This window comes from Tursiops truncatus, chromosome 14 (genome assembly GCF_011762595.2).
Source record: "Tursiops truncatus isolate mTurTru1 chromosome 14, mTurTru1.mat.Y, whole genome shotgun sequence".
In the NCBI taxonomy this organism is placed as follows: domain Eukaryota; kingdom Metazoa; phylum Chordata; class Mammalia; order Artiodactyla; family Delphinidae; genus Tursiops; species Tursiops truncatus.
The window spans coordinates 39,471,840-39,489,320 of NC_047047.1; the positions used below are offsets into that span (position 1 = coordinate 39,471,840).

General features: G+C 37.8%; 2 long non-coding RNA genes across 3 annotated transcripts in view; one reads left to right on the plus strand and one right to left on the minus strand.

Annotated features, from left to right (window-relative positions):
• The window catches only part of LOC141276335 (uncharacterized), a 122,877-nt gene that overhangs the window by 93,954 nt on the left and 11,442 nt on the right, over positions 1-17,481 (plus strand). The gene's annotated exons all lie outside the window — the stretch shown is intronic.
• Positions 1-17,481, minus strand: part of LOC141276334 (uncharacterized) — a 46,381-nt gene that overhangs the window by 7,749 nt on the left and 21,151 nt on the right. The window contains exon 4 of one of the 2 annotated variants that reach the window (XR_012325695.1): positions 581-17,443. The exons of the other annotated variant lie outside the window; for it this stretch is intronic. This is a non-coding gene — a long non-coding RNA (uncharacterized lncRNA). Of the gene's footprint in view, positions 1-580; positions 17,444-17,481 lie in introns of those variants that run through there. 2 annotated transcript variants of the gene reach the window in all.

Genomic DNA, 17,481 nt, shown 5'->3' on the forward strand with positions numbered 1-17,481 from the left:
CTCTAGTTTTTCTTCTTTGAGCATCCTTTAATCACCAGAGCCATTGAAAATAAAAAGTTTCAGCCACAAATCCTCATAGATGGAAAAGGTAACAGCATAAAAGAGACAAATGTTGTTTAAATATCACCTAACATTGTCAAAGGCAAAAGAGAAGGACGGAAACAAGGAAGCAAACAAATGAGCAGATTGATCCCAACAATGAATCTGAAATGCTTTGTTGTTGTTGTTGTTTTAAACATCTTTACTAGAGTATAATTGTTTTACAATGGTGTGTCAGTTTCTGCTTTATAACAAAGTGAATCAGTTATACATATATATATGTCCCCATATCTCTTCCCTCTTGCATCTCCCTCCCTCTCACACTCCCTATCCCACCCCTCTAGGTGGTCACAAAGCACCAAGTTGATCTCCCTGTGCTATGCGCTGCTTCCCACTAGTGTTCTATTTTGTTTGGTAATGTATATATGTCCATGCCACTCTCTCACTTTGTCCCAGCTTACCCTTCCCCCTCCCCGTATCCTAAAGTCCACTCTCTAGTAGGTTTGCATCTTAATTCCTGTCTTGCCCCTAGGTTCTTCTGAAAAATTTTTTTTTTTTTTTTTTTTTTTTTTTAGATTCCATATATATGTGTTAGCATACGGTATTTGTATTTCTCTTTCTGACTTAACTTTCACTCTCTGTGACAGTCTCTAGGTCCATCCACCTCACTACAAATAACTCTATTTGGTTCCTTTCTATGGCTGAGTAATATTCCATTGTATACATGTGCCACATCTTCTTCATCCATTCATCTGTTAATGGACACTTAGGTTGCTTCCATGTCCTGGCTATTGTAAATAGAGCTGCAATGAACTTTTTTTTTTTCTTTTTTTCTGTACACGGGCCTCTCACTGTTGTGGCCTCTCCCGTTGCGGAGCACAGCCTCTGGACGCGCAGGCTCAGTGGCCATGGCTCACGGCCCCAGCAGCTTCATGGCGTGTGGGATCCTCCCAGACCGGGGCACGAACCCGTGTCCCCTGCATCGGCAGGCAGACTCTCAACCACTGTGCCACCAGGGAAGCCCCCAACAATGAACATTTTGGTACATGACTCTTTTTGAATTATGTTTTTCTCAGGGTATATGCCCCGTAGTGGGATTCCTGGGTCATATGGTAGTTCTATTTTCAGTTTTTGAAGGAACCTCCATACTGTTCTCCATAGTGGCTGTATCAATTTACATTCCCACCAGCAGTGCAAGAGGGTTCCCTTTTCTCCACACCCTCTCCAGCATTTATTGTTTGTAGATTTTTGATGATGTCCATTCTGACCGGTGTGAGATGATATCTCATTGTAGTTTTGATTTGCATTTCTCTAATGATTAATGATGTTGAGAATTCTTTCATGTATCTCTTGGCAATCTGTATAACTTCTTTGGAGAAATGTCTATTTAGGTCTTCTGCCCATTTTTAGATTGGGTTGTTTGTTTTCATGAGCTGCATGAGTTGCTTGTAAATTTTGGAGATTAATCCTTTGTCAGTTGCTTCATTTGTAAATATTTTCTCCCATTCTGAGGGTTGTCTTTGAGTCTTATTTATGGTTTCTTTTGCTGTGCAAAAGCTTTTAAGTTTCATTACGTCCATTTGTTTATTTTTCTTTTTATTTCCACTTCTCTAGGAGGTGGGTCACAAGGATCTTGCTGTGATTTATGTCATAGAGTGTTCTGCCTATGTTTTCCTCTAAGAGTTTGATGGTGTCTGGCCTTACATTTAGGTCTTTAATCCATTTTGAGTTTATTTTTGTGTATGGTGTTAGGGAGTATTCTAATTTCATTCTTTTACATGTAGCTGTCCAGTTTTCCCAGCACCACTTATTGAAGAGGCTGTCTTTTCCACACTGTATATTCTTGCCTCCTTTATCAAAGATAAGGTGACCATATGTGCATGGGTTTATCTTTGGGCTTTCTCTGTTCCATTGATCTATATTTCTGTTTTTGTGCCAGTACCATACTGTCTTGATTACTGTAGCTTTGTAGTATACTCTGAAGTCAGGGAGCCTGATTCCTCCAGCTCCGTTTTTCTTTCTCAAGATTGCTTTGGCTATTTGGGGTATTTTGGGTTTCCATACAAATTGTGAAACGTTTTGTTCTAGTTTTGTGAAAAATGCCAGTGGTAGTTTGATAGGTATTGCACTGAATCTGTAGATTGCTTTGCGGAGTATAGTCATTTTCACAATGTTCATTCTTCCAATCCAAGAACATGGTATATCTCTCCATCTATTTGTATCATCTTTAATTTCTTTCATCAGTGTCTTAAAATTTTCTGCATACAGGTCTTTTGTCTCCTTAGGTAGGTTTATTCCTAGATATTTTATTCTTTTTGTTGCAATGGTAAATGGGAGTGTTTTCTTAATTTCACTTTCAGATATTTCATCATTAGTGTATAGGAATGCAAGAGATTTCTGTGCATTAATTTTGTATCCTGCTACTTTACCAAATTCATTGATTAGCTCTAGTAGTTTCTGGTGGCATCTTTAGGTTTCTCTATGTATAGTATCATGTCATCTGCAAACAGTGACAGCTTTACTTCTTCTTTTCCTATTTGGATTCCCTTTATTTCTTTTTCTTCTCTGATTGCTGTGGCTAAAACTTCCAAAACTATGTTGAATGAGTGGACAACCTTGTCTTGCTCCTGATCTTAGTGGAAATGGTTTGTTTTTCACCATTGAGGATGATGTTGGCTGTGGGTTTGTCACATATCGCCTTTATTATGTTGAGGAAAGTTCCCTCTGTGCCTACTTTCTGGAGGGTTTCTATCATAAATGGGTCTTGAATTTTGTTGAAAGCTTTCTCTGCATCTATTGAGATGATCATATGGTTTTTCTCCTTCAGTTTGTTAATATGGTGTATCACGTTGATTGATTTGCATGTATTGAAGAATCCTTGCATTCCTGGGATAAACCCCACTTGATCATGGTGTATGATCCTTTTAATGTGCTGCTGGATTCTGTTTGCTAGTATTTTGTTGAGGATTTTTGCATCTATGTTCATCAGTGATATTGGCCTGTAGTTTTCTTTCTTTGTGACATCTTTGTCTGGTTTTGGTATCAGGGTGATGGTGGCCTTGTAGAATGTGTTTGGGAGTGTTCCTTCCTCTGTTATATTTTGGAAGAGTTTGACAAGGATAGGTGTTAGCTCTTCTCTAAATGTTTGATAAAATTCACCTGTGAAGCCATCTGATCCTGGGCTTTTTCTGTTGGAAGATTTTTAATCAGTCTCAATTTCAGTGCTTGTGATTGGTCTGTTCATATTTTCTGTTTCTTCCTGGTTCAGTCTCAGAAGGTTGTGCATTCCTAAGAATTTGTCCATTTCTTCCAGGTTGTCCATTTTATTGGCATATGGTTGCTTGTAGTAATCTCTCATGATCATTTGTGTTTCTGCAGTGTCAGTTGTTACCTCTCCCTTTTCATTTCTAATTCTATTGATTTGAGTCTTCTCCCTTTTTTTCTTGATAGGTCTGGCTAATGGCTTATCAATTTTGTTTATCTTCTCAAAGAACCAGCTTTTAGTTTTATTGATCTTTGCTATCGTTTCTTTCATTTCTTTTTCATTTATTTCTGATTTGATCTTTATGATTTCTTTCCTTCTGCTAACTTTGGGGTTTTTTTTTTTTGTTGTTGTTCTTCTTTCTCTAATTGCTTTAGGTGTATGGTTAGATTGTTTATTTGAGATGTTTCTTGTTTCTTAAGGTAGGTCTGTATAGCTATAAACTTCCCTTTTAGGACTGCTTTTGTTGCATCCCATAGGTTTGTGGTCGTTGTGTTTTCATTGTCATTTGTTCCTAGGTATTTTTTGATTTCCTCTTTGATTTCTTCAGTGATGGCTTGGTTATTAAGTAGTGTGTTGTTTAGCCTCCATATGTTTGTATTTCTTACAGGTTTTTTCCTGTAATTGATATCTAGTCTCATAGCGTTGTGTTCGGAAAAGATACTTGATAAGATTTCACTTTTCTTAAATTTACCAAGGCTTGATTTGTGACCCAAGATATGATCTATCCTGGAGAATGTTCCATGAGCACTTGAAAGTGTATTCTGTTGTTTTTGTATGGAATTTCCTATAAATATCAATTAAATCCATCTTGTTTAACGTATCATTTAAAGGTTGTGTTTCCTTATTTATTTTCATTATGGATGATCTGTCCATTGGTGAAAGTGGGGTGTTAATGTCCCCTCCTATGATTGTTCTACTGTCGATTTCCCCTTCTATGGCTGTTAGTATTTGCCTTATGTATTGAGGTGCTCCTATGTTGGGTGCATAAATATTTACAACTGTTATATCTTCTTCTTGGATCGATCCCTTGATCATTATGTAGTGTCCTTCTTTGTCTCTTGTAATAGTCTTTATTTTAACGTCTATTTTGTCTGATATGAGAATTGCTACTCTAGCTTTCCTTTGATATCCATTTGCATGGAATATGTTTTTCCATCCCCTCACTTTCAGTATGCTCCTTTTACCATTTTCTTAATCGTTTTGGGTTTATTATTGTACATCTTTTCCTTCGCTTGTGTTTCCTGCCTAGAGAAGTTCCTTTAGTATTTTTTGTAAAGCTGGTTTGGTGGTGCTAAATTCTTTTAGTTTTTCCTTGTCTATAAAGCTTAATTTCTCCGTCAAATCTGAATGAGAGCCTTGCTGGGTAGAGTAATCTTGGTTGTAGTTTCTTCTCTTTCATCACTTTAATTATGTCCTGCCACCCCCTTCTGGTTTGCAGAGTTTCTGCTGAAAGATCAGCTGTTAACCTTATGGGGATTCCCTTATGTGTTACTTGTTTTCCCCTTGCTGCTTTTTACATTTGTTCTTTGTATTTAATTTTTGATAGTTTGATTCATATGTGTCTTGGCATGTTTCTCCTTGGATTTATCCTGTATGGGACTCTCTGTGCTTCCTGGACCTGATTAACTATTTCCTTTCCCATATTAGGGAAGTTTTCAACTATAATCTCTTCAATTATTTTCTCGGTCCTTTTTTCTCTTCTTCTTCTGGAACCCCCATAATTCGAATGTTGGTGTGTTTAATGTTGTCCCAGAGGTCTCTGAGACTGTCCTCAATTCTTTTATCTTTATTCTGCTCTGCACTAGTTATTTCCATTATTTTATCTTCCAGGTCACTTATCCGTTCTTCTCCCTCAGTTATTCTGCTAATGATCCCTTCTAGAGAATTTTTAATTTCATTTATTGTGTTGTTCATGCTCTTTAATTCTTCTAGGTCCTTGTTAAACGTTTATTGTGTTTTCTCCATCCTATTTCCAAGATTTTGGATCATCTTTATTATCCTTATTCTGAATTCTTTGTTGGGTAGACTGCCTATTTCCTCTTCATTTGTTAGGTCTGGTGGGTTTTTACCTTGATCCTTCATCTGCTGTGTGCTTTTCTGTCTTCTCATTTTGCTTAACTTACTGTGTTTGGGGTCTCCTTTTTGCAGGCTGCAGGTTCATAGTTCCCGTTGTTTTTGGTGTCTGTCCCCAGTCGCTAAGGTTGGTTCAGCAGGATGTGTAGGCTTCCTGGGAGGGGACTAGTGCCTGTGTTGGGGTGGATGAGGCTGGATCTTGTCTTTCTGGTGGGCAGGTCCACGTCTGGTGGTGTATTTTGGGGTATCTGTGGCCTTATTATGATTTTAGGCAGCCTCTCTGCTAATGGATGGGGTTGTGTTCCTGTCTTGCTAGTTGTTTGGCATAGGGTGTCCACAGCACTGTAGCTTGCTGGTCGTCGAGTGGAGCTGGGTCTTGGCGTTGAGATGGAGATCTCTGGGAGATTTTTGCTGTTTGATATTACGTGGAGCTGGGAGGTCTATTGTGGACCAGTGTCCTGAATTTGGCTCTCCCACCTCAGTGGCACAGCCCTGACGCCTGGCTGGAGCACCAAGAGCCTGTCCTCTGCACGGCTCAGAATAAAAGGGAGAAAATAAATAAAGAAAGAAGAAGATAAAATAAAGTGAAATAAAATTAAGACAAATGGTAAAAGCAAAGCTATACAGACAAAATCACACACAGAAGCATACACATACACACTCACAAAAAAAGAGAAAAAGGGAAAAATATATATATCGTTGCTCCCAAAGTCCACCTCCTCAATTTGGGATGATTCGTTGTCTATTTAGGTATTCCACAGATGCAGGGTACATCATGTTGATTGTGGAGATTTAATCCTCTGCTCCTGAGGCTGCTGGGAGAAATTTCCCTTTCTCCCCTTTGTTCGCGCAGCTCCCGGGATTCAGCTTTGGATTTGGACCCGCCTCTGTGTGTAGGTTGCCTGAGGGCGTCTGTTCTTCGCTCAGACAGGACAGGGTTAAAGGAGCAGCTGATTCGGGGGCTCTGGCTCACTCAAGACAGGGGGAGGGAGGGGTACAGATGTGGGGCGAGCCTGCAGCAGCAGAGGCCAATGGAACCAGCTTGAGGCGTGCCGTGTGTTCTCCCGGGGAAGTTGTCCCTGGATCACGGGACCCTGGCAGTGGCAGACTTCACAGCCTCCCGGAAGGGGAGGTGTGGATAGTGACCTGTGCTTGTACACAGGCTTCTTGGTGGCTGCAACAGCAGCCTTAGTGCCCCATGCCCGTGTCTGGGGTCCACGCTGATAGCCGCGGCTTGCGCCCGTCTCTGGAGCTCCTTTAAGCGGCGCTCTTAATTCCTTCTCCTCGCACACCAGGAAACAAATAGGCAAGAAAAAGTCTCGCCTCTTCGCCAGCTCCAGACCTTTTCCGGGACTCTCTCCTGGCTGGCTGTGGCACACTAGCCCCCTGCAGGCTGTGTTCATGCAGCCAACCCCACTCCTCTCCCTGGGATCCGACCGAAGCCTGAGCCTCAACTCCCAGCCCCTGCCTGTCCTGGCATGTAAGCAGACAAGCCTCTTGGGCTGGGGAGTGCTGGTAGGCACTGATACTCTGTGCAGGAATCTCTCCGCTTCGCCCTCCGCACCCCTGTTGCTGCACTCTCCTCCGTGGCTCCGAAGCTTCCCCCCTCTGCCACCCGCAGTCTCTGCCCACGAAGGAGCTTCTAGTGTGTGGAAAGCTTTCCTCCTTCACAGCTCCCTCCCACTAGTGCAGGCCCCGTCCCTATCCTTTTGTCTCTGCTTTTTCTTTTTTCTTTTACCCTACCCAGGTACATGGGGAGTTTCTTGCCTTTTGGGAGGTTTGAGGTCTTCTGCCAGCGTTCAGTAGGTGTTCTGTAGGAGTTGTTCCACATATAGATGTATTTCTGATGTATTTGTGGGGAGGAAGGTGATCTCCGTGTCTTAACTCTTCCACCATCTTGAATCTCCTTGAAATCCTTTGTTAAGAGACCACCCCAATATGCCACTCACAGTGAGTAGTCATATGCTCTTACTATGGTCTGCTTAAAAGCAGAAGTTTGATAGACTGTAGTGATTTATAAATGGATACCACTGTACCTGATTCAACGACACTCCAGTACAACTTTTAGGATCAAACTATGTACATTTGAGGTTTCATTTTTCCATTTAAATATACATAATTTCAATTCTTCTTGATATTCATTCTTTTGGCTAATATTCATTGAGAAGGTACTGTTCTGGTTTATTTTTTGTTGTTTATTTTTTTGTGGTATGCGGGCCTCTCACCGCTGTGGCCTCTCCCATTGCGGAGCACAGGCTCCAGACGCGCAGGCTCAGCGGCCATGGCTTACGGGCCCAGCTGCTCCGTGGCATGCGGGATCCTCCCGGACCGGGGCACAAACCTGTGTCCCCTGCATCAGCAGGCGGACTCTCAACCACTGCGCCACCAGGGAAGCCCTGAATACTGTTCTTGTGCTCTCAAAACTACTTAATTGTTTCAGGAGGCTTCTTTTGCCTTGACTTTTAAGTTGAGAGCCAGATTTTGTCGCAATGCTATGGTGACCCTCTGACCAGCTGGGAAGCCAGGATTAGTATCTGTATACACGGCATTTACTTCAGTGTCTTGACAGTTTACATCTCCATCCACTTTGATACAGCCTTATGTTCACCTTGTTATCTTGGAGGCATCAACTAGTAACAGGATATCCAAAAATTGTCATTATTTCACAGGGTAGAATGTCTTAAAGTCTTAAAATATATAGTAGGTAGGAAGAATTTCATGTGTTTGGGACTACAAAGATAAGCCAAACCAAGAATATCCTCACAGAAGTCATTTCACTTCAGATGAAAGAAACAAAGAGGATTGAGAGGACTGTTAATAAAATGGTAACTTTCCTGACCTACAAACCTAGATGGTATTAATATTCATGACTGACTGAAGTAGGGTCTCTTACCTCAACAGTTTTACCCATGTTTTCTCTTTGTTTTGGGAAAATTTTCAGTGGTATTGACTGATTTTAACTGATTTCAGATGGCTAATAATTGCCCTCAGTTTGAGGATTCAACCACCATGTTGGTCAAAATAAACACAAAGGAAAATCTTACCTAATTCTGGTAAGATATGACTGAAATAACCTAGATATGTGTAAAAACTTTCTGGGCTAGTAGGATACATTTAGTTAATTCTCAACTATTAGCACTAAGAAATGGGCTGAGCGTCAACCACAACATAATTTCCATAGTGTGACTTTTTTTTCCCTTTAATACTTCATTATAAGTTAAGTATCTCTTCTAAGATAGTTAAGAGAAACAATGAAGACTCACCTTAAAAATGCTAAGAAAGTTCCAGCATCCTTTATCTGGATCCCTCAATCCTCGCATTTACTATCCCTGCCCCTGCCTTCACCAACATGGACGGATGGCTCTTGCTGACCATCCCTCCTCCAGCATTCTCCATTTTTGATGTAACTTCAGTATTCCCCAAATTTTTTAAAGCAAAGTTCTGCAAGAAGGAGATCGATAGATTTCAAAGGGCCTTTCTGCATTCTACTTCCACAGTACATAGAAAGGATTTAGATCCCCAGAATCGATCCCCAGAATCAATCAGTTATATATATTTTGAAAGCATTCTCTCTTTAACTTGAACGTGTTGAACACAATATCGGAAACATGGGGGCTCCAATAAATGTTAGCTCATTCATTCTTCTTTTCAATCAGCCTATTAATACTGTACTACATTTTGTACAGAGCCAAGGTAAAATATGAGCTCGTGTTCCTGCTTTCAAGGAAAAGATTTGTGCAGAATGGAGCACTTAGTGAATAAACAAAGTGAATTATAATCTATAGTTGGAGTCATTAATTACACTGTAAGCAAGCTCTGCTCCAGAATGCTGTCACATAGGCATCTATACACAATCCCAAAGAGTCTGACAGTAAATGTTAAAGAAGGATTACTCTCTATGCCCTAAGGTTAAAAATGTCCAGTTTGGGCTTCCCTGGTGGCGCAGTGGTTGAGAGTCCGCCTGCCGATGCAGGGGACACGGGTTCGTGCCCTGGTCCGGGAGAATCCCACGTGCCGCGGAGCGGCTGGGCCCGTGAGCCATGGCCGCTGAGCCTGCGCGTCCGGAGCCTGTGCTCTGCAACGGGAGAGGCCACAACAGTGAGAGGCCCGCGTACCGCAAAAAAAAAAAAAAAAAAAATGTCCAGTTTATCTGACTACCTTAAGGCATAAATCTTTGAAAACTGTTTTTAATCATCCAGGCTTCAAAATGAAGGTATCCAGCCAGTTTGCATCAATGTAGATAAATATAATACAGTATATGACTAAAATGACCAAAATAAAATCCTATAATGGTTTTCTTAGTCTGTGGAGTTGGAGACTGTAATGACTGGGAAATTAGAGGCACTTTTGCCAGTACACTCTTCTACTTTAATTCTTATACAATAATTGTATATATTGTGTATATTTGGTTTTGATTCCTAACAAAACTGGAACTATGAGTACTATTCTATAACCTGATTATTTTACATTACCATACATCTTGGACGTAGCTCCGTGTCAATAAACAGTGCTGTATTTCATCATTTTAAATAATTGTGTAATACTATGTCAACCTTGTACAATGACTACGACCAATTTTTTTTTTATTACTAGAAATTAGGTTTTCTCTTTGCCCTCATCTGAAGAGGAAGATTCATCTTTGTATACTTACCTAATTTCTTCTTTAATATAAAATTACATAAAATATATCAAAAGATATACCCAGTTTAAAATACTACAACATATTGTCAAGTGGCCTTCCAGAAATATTGTCAGTATATACTTCCACAAACCATGTTAATGAGAGTGACTCTTCATATCTTCATCAACACTGGACAAACTTTGTTCTTTTCTCCCAAACTAGTGATGCCGAAAATCTCAGCCTCTGTGCACCAGTGCTGAATCGAATCTCAGAGACGGAGTTTTGGGTGAAGTAGAAAAGAATAGCTTTATCGCTTTACCAGGCAAAGGGGGACACAGCAGGCTCCTGCCTCTCAATACTGTGTCCCAACCTGGGAGGATTTGGTAAGGAGTTATATAGCAATAGTTCAAGGGCGGGTTTGCCGATAAGATTAGGATATGTACAGGGCCTGTACTCCTTTAATCTGGTCTCAGGTGGTCTTCTCTGGAATGAAGAATGCTACATCTTCCATTTGTTGGGGGTTACGTGTGTAAAGAGCTCAAAGATATTGTTATCTGTATCCCTTGAGGCGGAACCAGGACCCTGCCCCAAGGTTGCACTATTGTTTCTTAACTGCTCTTCCCTTGTCTCTGAATCTCCTCCCTTCCCTGATTAGCAACTGTTTGAATCTGCCTTTTGAATCTGCCCTTTGAACTGAGGGAAGGTCATGGAGGCTGGAGTCTGTTCCCTACAAACAAGAAATGGGGAACATGGAAGGGCTTCTGTGACCAGGAGCCCCACAGGGTCCTGCTCAGTTTTGCTAGTAAAAATCAAAATCTAACCTATCATTATAGTTATCATCATTCTACTTTGAATTTACACTATTGTGGGTATAAGCTTCTTTACTTACCTAATTTTCCCCCTACTCTTCATTATTTTTTAAAAAACAATTTCAAGACTATAATTGTCTTTCTGAGTAACACTTTCCTAGATACTACAAGTTTCTTATGTAGTAAAAATATTGTAATTGTAAGTAGTTTATAATTTCTAATATGATGATTTTTTTACTCCATTGGTTATTTAGGAAAGGGTCTTCATACTTCTACCTATCCAAACACATGCTGTTCTTTATTATTATTATAGAGTCTAAGTTTTTGGCTCTATCAGAAAAATTATTCTGTACAATACACATATTTTTAAAAAGATATTGAGGTTTTCTGTGTGTTAAAAATTTCCAGCATTTTTTCTCCTCAGTCTATCAGTTGATAATTGTGTTCTATTAAAATCTTCAACTCTGTGGATATATGAATTTCTCCTTGTAACAACTCTCTCAGGTGTGTGTGTGTGTGTATATACACACACACACATACATATATAAAGAGAGAGAGAGACATTATATATTTTAGTACAGGTGATGATTATTATATAATCTTGGTTAATTTATTTTTTTCATTATGTAATATCCTTTTTTATACCAATTAATGTGGGGTTTTGCCTTAATTTTTATTTTGTTGGGACTTCACCTTGTCTAAAATTGTCTGAATTTCTATATCAGCTTTTAAAATATATGATATACCTAATATTTCTTTTGATTGGTTATACTTGGTATATCTTCTTATATATTTTCATTTTTTGTCTTTCTGCACTATTTTGCTTTCAGTCACACTTAAAATAGCATACATGTTGACTTTTAAAAAATTCAATTTGATAGACTCTGCCTTTCAATAGTTGAGATTTATCTAGTCAAATTATTATAAATATATTTAAACTTATTTGTGCAATCTTATTTTATCTTTCCCTTTAACACTTTATATTCATTTATTTCTTTTTCTTTTTGAAGGCTTCCACTGGCTCAGTTGATGTTCATTATTCCACCTATTTATTATTTGAAATTTACATATTCTATTTCTAGTCTTTTAGTAGCTACTCTTAAATTATATATATATACACACATATATACACAAAAGACATATGATATATGTATACATATACATCTTACAAAAGACATGTAATGTATATAAGGCATACATATATGTAATGTATATTTATCTCAAGCATCTTCTCCTACACTCGTTCCCCCATATATACTAAAAAGCTCATAATACAGTTATTATTTTTGCTTAGTGTTCTTTAAAGAAGTTACTGTGTGTAAACTTTTATATATCCAAATATATTTTGTACATACAATATATACCTCTCTCTCTCTCTCTCTCTCTCTCTCTATATATATATATATATGCATATTTTAAAAGGTCTTTTATATTAACTTAAATTTTGACCCTTTTTGTACTCTTGATTCCTCCCTGCAGTCTCAGTTTTCTTCTTGAATAATATCTCTTCAGCCTGAAGCTCTTATTACATTTCTTAAAGTGCAGATCAGTTGGAAACAATTCTCTCAGTTTTTATCTGAAAATGTCTTTAATTCACTCTCAGTTTTAAAGTATATCTTTACTGGGTTGAGAAAAATTTTCCTTTAGCACTTTAAAGATGTCATTCTATTTCTTCTGTCATCTGATGTTTCTGAAGAGAAGTTAATGATCATTCCTGGCATTGTTTCCCTACATATAGTGTGCCTTTTTTTATGACTGCTTTCAAGATTTTATCATCATTAAGTTTTAGCATTTTGACTCTGATGTGCTAAGTTTTGTTTTTCTTTGTACATTTCTTGCTTGGTGTTTGCTGAAATGTTCAGCCCTGTAGAATGATGTCTTTCATTGGCTTTGTAAAAATACTGGGCTCCTGTCTCCTCAAATATTTCTTCTGTCTTATTATCTTCTCTATTTCTGGGACTCCAATTACATGTATGTTTGGCCTTTTGATATTGTCCTGCATATCTCAGATATTCTGTTCCATTGATTTCACCCTTTTTTATTACTTCTACTAACCTGTCTTCAGGTTTACTTATCTTTCACTTTATATATTCTCTTTTGTGACCTCTTCTCTGGCTGGACTGCAGTTAACTCTATCAAATAACAGCATATATATTCAGAGAGGGAAGAAATTGGATGGTAGTTATCTTGGAGACAGGTTATCATAGTGAGCTCTGACCTCTAACCTCTAGTCTGTTGGCTGAACAGTGTCTCAAGGTGTATATGTTACCGCACTGCCAATATCCTACCTGTCACTACCCCCAACACCACACTCATCACTACCCCTTATGCATCTGTGTTATAGCTGTTTTCTGTTGGGCTTCTTACCTTCTTGACCTTGGCAACTTAAGAACAGGCAAGTGCCTTGAGGGGGAAATCTGGCACCAAACATCAGGCACACTTCTCTGCACCTGCCTTTTTTTAAAAATAGGGTCTTGACCGCTGAAGTCCTGACTACCTTGATAACACTGACTTCCAACTTTTGTCTTCATAGCCCTGTAAGATTGCCAAAATCTCCACTGGCTGTCTGCCATTTAATGGCACTGTAGGCAGAATTTGCAGTCTCTGGCCTAGAATCAAATGTCTGCAAATGTTACAAAGGGAAAAGCTGTGTGCAGAATGTTTGGGTTCAAATCTCAGAGATTCCCTTCTTTTGGGATAGGGGTTTTTCAAGTCCTGGTTCCATTAGCAGCTCTCCGGTGCATTTAAACATATATTTTTTTCATATCCCCTAGTTGTTTTGAATGGGAATTGTCTGATACTAAGTCCTCCATGATAGGCAGGAGCCGAATTTCCCTGTTCCAATATTGACCTTTTTTCTCTATACATGCTACATAGCTTTTGTCTTGGAGCTTCTTTTCACTATCATCTCTCTTGTTCTGGATCCCCCCCTTTCCTGAATCCCATGCCTTCCTTTTTCTTAAGTTTCTTGGTTTGAGGAAGTACCATCCACAATAATTCCCTGAGAAGGGTGCTTGTAACATGGTATATTATTATATATATGTATATTATTATATGTTTATATGCACATTATATGTATAGTATAACATATGTGTAATGTAACTTATGTATGATATACAATATGATATAGTATTTGAAAAATATTTGAGGAGAGTGGTCTTCCAGGTATCTGGAAATGTCTTCATTTTACAGTTGTTTTTTGAATATAGATTTATAGGTGGGAAACATGTTTTCCTCTAGTTTCTTCATTGTTTCTAGCTTCTGGGTTTGCTTTTGAGGAGTCAGGTATCATTCTGATTCCTGATCTTCTTATGTCACACATTTTTCTTTCTGGAAGCGCTTAGGATCTTCTGTTATCTTTACTGATCTGTAATATCATGGTGATGGGTCCTTGTGTGATGAGATTTTAATTGATAACTTTTTTGGATGTTCTTTAGAGACCTTAAATCTGGAGCTTTCTGATCATCAACTCCGAAATATTTTCTTCTTGATGTTTTCATAATTTCCTCTCCAACATTTCTCTTTTCTAAGACCTCTGTCATTTGGATATTGGCCCGCTTAGATTTGCTTACCTATTTTCTCATGTCTTAGCCTTTTTTTCTTTGTTTAATTTCTTCTAACAAGTTTGTTTTTCCTTCTAGCTGTTTTATGGATTTTTTAAAATTTTCAGCTAACATATATCCAGTTTCTAACAGTTCTTTCTTCTTCTCAGGATGTTTGTTCTCATAGCAGTTTATTATATCTTGGATTCCATATCTTCTGTCTCAGAGGAGGTTAATTACAGGTTTCTTTTTCAGGTTTTTCTCTAATATCTGTATTGTCTTTATGTTCTCTAAGTTTTTCTGTATTTTGTTTTATTTTTTAGCCTCTGTCATTCATGCTTAAAGTTTTCCTCAAACATCTATGATTCATCTTAAGCTACCCATTCATTTTAAGAAAAGAATTCTAAAAAGTTGATAGAAAACCTGTGGATTTTACTCTAGATGAAAAAATGACAAACCAGTGATTTCATTCAGGGACCACAAGGTGTCATTATTTATAGATCTTTCCTCATAAGATTTTTAATGTAGTTTATACAGGATTTTATGTTTGAAAGGGTTCTTTCACTTTATTTCTGTCTGTCATATTTCTTCAAATTTTTACTATTTATTTTAACTTGTATTTCTTGGATCAGTAAGGCAGTTGAACACCATTTCATGGTGTTTCATGGTGTATGTCTAATTTCTGAATAAACGTATTTTTCCTATAATTTTCTCTTGTCATTTTGATCTTTAACACTTAAGAACACTCTATGTCTTAAAGTTATTAACCTTGTGTATATATTGATACTTTCTTTCCATTTAATTTTCAACTGTGATTATGGTATATTTTAAAGTAAACAAATGTTTTAGTTTTGTCTTTACAGACTTTTCAATGTGATTCTTAGTAGTTTATGACCTGTAATCATGTTAAAAATTGTATTATCCATATCATATAATGAAAATGACTTCCTATATTTTCTCCTAGTGATTTTATTCTTTTATTTTTGTATATACTTTTTTTCTTTGTTGGGAGTTGCACATCTAACTTTATTTTTCCCCTCAAAATTAGCAGTTGTGTCAGTCAAATTAATTAAACAGTCCATCTATTCCCCAAGTGATTTGAAAAGCTACCTTCATTTTGTCATAAATTGACATGGACTTCATTTCACTGTTTTCTTTCTCTGTTCATGGTCCAGATCACACTGTTTTAATTACTGTAGTTTTATAATACATTTTTATATTCTTTCTCTTTTTTAACATAGTTTTTCTTCTTATTTATTTGTATGCAAGGTTAACTTTTTAAAAAATTACTGACTCAAGTTTGATTTGAAATGGTGTATATTTAAAAGCAAATTGGAGAGCTGATATTTTAATAGGACCCATAATATAACATAGTTCCTTTTTATGTTTTCTGTTACCATGCTCTTATTATCTTTTATATACATATATATGTATATATATATGTATATGTCATATAGTATCATGTCTTCTGCAAACAGTGACCATTTTACTTCTCCTTTTCAAATTTGGATTCATTTCTTTTTCTTCCCTGATTGCTGTAGCTAAGACTTAAAAAATGATGTTGAATAAAAGTGGCAAAAGTGGTTGTCTTGTTCCTGATCTTAGAGGAAATGCTTTTAGCTTTTCACTGTTGTGTATGATGTTAGCAGTTGGTTTGTCATATATGCCCTTTATTATGTTCAGGTAGGTTCTCTCTATGCCCACTTTCTGGAGAGTTTTTATCAGAAATCAGTGTTGAATTTTGTCAGAAGCTTTTTCTGCATCTATTGAGATGATCATATGGTTTTTATTCTTCAATTTGTTGATGTGGTGTATCACACTGATTGATTTGTGGATATTGAAAAATCCTTACACCCCTGGCATAAATCCCAGTTGATCATGGTGTATGATCCTATTAATGTATTGTTGGATTCAGTTTGCTGGTATTTTGTTGAAGATTTTTGCATCTATGTTCATCAGTGATATTTTTCTTTTTTGTGATATTTTTTTCTGGTTTGGCTATCAGGGTGATGGTGGCCTCATGGAATCAGTTTGGAAGTGTTCCTTCCTTTATAATTTTTTGGAATAGTTCCAGAAAGATAGGTTTTAACTCTTCTCTAAATGTTTGATAGAATTTGCCTGTGAAGCCATCTGGTTCTGGACTTTTGTTTTTTGGAAGTTTTTTAATCACAGCTTCAGCTTCATTACTTGTGATTGGTCTGTTCACATTTTCTTTTTCTTCCTGGTTCAATCTTGAAAGATTGTACCTTTCTAAGAATTTTTCCATTTCTTCTAGGTTGTTCATTCTATTGGCATAGAGTTGCTTGTAGTAGTCTCTTATGATGCTTTGTATTTCTGTGGTGTCTGTTGTAACTTCTTTTTCATATCTAATTTTATTGATTTGAGTCCTCTCCTTTTTTTCCTTGATGAGTCTGGCTAAAGGTTTATCAATTTTGTTTGTCTTTTCAAAGAACCAGCTTTTAGTTTCAGATCTTTTCTAGTGTTATATTCATCCCAGAAGTCTCTTAGACTGTCCTGGTTTCTTTTCTTTTTTCTTTATTCTGTTCTGCCATTGTGATTTCCACCAATCTGTCTTCCAGCTCACTTATCCCTTCTTCTGCCTCATTTATTCTGCTATTGATTCCTTCTAGTGTATTTTTCATTTCAGTTATTGTATAGTTCATCTCTGTTTGTTAGTTCTTTAAGTCTTCTGGCTCTTTGTTAAACATTTCTTAGATCTTCTCAGTCTGTGCCTCCATTCTTTTTCTGAGATCTTGGATCATCTTTACTGTCATTATTCTGAATTCTTTTTTCAGGCAGATTGCCTATCTCCACTTCCTTAGTTGCTGTTCTGGGGTTTTATCTTGTTCCTTCATCTGGAACATATTTCTTTGCCATCTCATTTTGTCTTTCTGTGTTTAGGGGCTCTGTTCCACAGGCTGCAGGACTGTAGTTTTTCTTGCTTCTGGTGTCTGCCCTCTGGTGGGTGAGGTTGGTGCAGGAGCTTGTGCAGGCTTCCTGATGGAAGGGGACTGGTGCCTGCCCACTGGTGGGTGGAGCTGGATCTTGTCCCTCTGGTGGGCAGGGCCAGGTCAAGTGGCATGTCTAGAAGTGGCTGTGAGCCCAGAAAGACTTTAGGCAGCCTGTCTGTTG